We start from the raw sequence: 1,600 nt of genomic DNA, 5'->3' as shown, positions 1-1,600 counted from the left end.
CTTCTTACCTTTGGTATGTCAGATTAATTTATTTTAATTAATTAATTTATTTTTGGCTGCATTGGGTTTTCGTTGCTGCATTCGGGCTTTCTCTAGTTGCGGTGAGAGGGGGGTTACTCTTCGTTGCGGTGTGCAGGCTTCTCATTGCAGTGGCTTCTCTTGTTGTGGAGCACGGGCTCTAGGCACAAGGGCTCAGTAGTTGTGGCTCGCAGGCTCTAGAGAGCAGGTTCAGTAGTTGTGGAGCATGGGCTTATTTACTCCGTGGCATGTGGGATCTTCTGGGACCAGGGATCGAACCCCTGCATTGGCAGGTGGATTCTTAACCACTGTGCCACCAGGGAAGCCCGTCAGATTATTTTTAAAATACTTTTTATAATTGGAAAAACCCTACAAAGCTCTTTACAGTTTGAAAAAAGCTTTTATTGGCATATCTGAAAAGACTTAGTGACTAGGTAGGAGGTTTTTTTCCTGTTCCTATTGATAGAAGTATTTGAGGAAAGGGACTTAAACTGTGGAAGGAGGTTCAATTAGAAACTTGAACTTTAAAGGTAGCTGGAATTGATTTAAAATAAGTTATGGAGCACACAGCTGTGGAGCGCTGAGCCACGCGTCATGCCCTGTGCTGCCCAGACTAGCGAACGATACAGTCAAGATGGCTAAAGGTGACCCAAGAAACCAAAGGGCAAGATGTCTGCTTATGCCTTCTTTGTGCAGATGTGCACAGAGGAACCTAAGAAGAAAAACCCCGAGGTCCCTGTCAATTTTGCAGAATTTTCCAAGAAGTGCTCTGAGAGGACAATGTCTGGGAAAGAGAAGTCTAAATTTGATGAAATGGCAAAGGCAGATAAAGTGCGCTATGATCGGGAAATGAAGGATTACGGACCAGCTAAGGGAGGCAAGAAGAAGAAGGACCCGAATGCCCCCAAGAGGCCACCGTCTGGATTTTTCCTGTTCTGTTCCGAATTCCGCCCCAAGATCAAATCTACAAACCTTGGCATCTCTATTGGCGATGTGGCAAAGAAGCTGGGCGAGATGTGGAATAACTTTAGTGACAGCGAGAAGCAGCTATACATCAACAAGGCAGCGAAGCGGAAGGAGAAATACGAGAAGGATGTCGCAGACTGTAAGTCTAAAGGGAAGTTTGATGGCGCCAAGGGTCCTGCTAAAGTTGCCCGGAAAAAGGTGGAAGAGGAGGAGGAGGGGGAGGGGGAGGGGGAGGGGGAGGAGGATGAATAAAAAAAACTGTTGACCTGTCTCCTTGTGAATACCTTAGAGTAGGGACCGCCGTGATTGACACACCTCTCGCCCGAGACGTGTCTGTTGCCCTCATTAGATTGAATTACCCAGTTGGATCATGATCATATCGTAGTCTCTCAAAGTGCTCTAGCAATTGTCAGTGGTTTACATGAAGTGGCCATGGGTGTCTGGAGCACCCGGAAACTGTATCAAAGTTGTACATATTTCCAAACATTTTTAAAATGAAAAGACTCTCGTGTTCTTCTCACTCTGTGCACCTTGCTGTTAGTGTGACAAGGCATTTAAAGATGTTTCTGGCATTTTCTTTTTTTTTTTTAATTTGTGAGGTGGTGTGTTAACTCTA

At 45.2% G+C, this 1,600-nt stretch overlaps 1 pseudogene; it reads left to right on the top strand.

Moving 5' to 3' along the window:
• Nucleotides 1-652: 652 nt before the first annotated feature.
• Nucleotides 653-1,267, top strand: LOC118905233 (annotated as a pseudogene).
• Nucleotides 1,268-1,600: the final 333 nt, after the last annotated feature.

This window comes from Balaenoptera musculus, chromosome 12 (genome assembly GCF_009873245.2).
Source record: "Balaenoptera musculus isolate JJ_BM4_2016_0621 chromosome 12, mBalMus1.pri.v3, whole genome shotgun sequence".
Classification (NCBI taxonomy): Eukaryota; Metazoa; Chordata; class Mammalia; order Artiodactyla; family Balaenopteridae; genus Balaenoptera; species Balaenoptera musculus.
The sequence above is the reverse complement of the archived record's forward strand: the minus strand, read 5'-3'. Positions and strand labels throughout refer to the sequence as shown.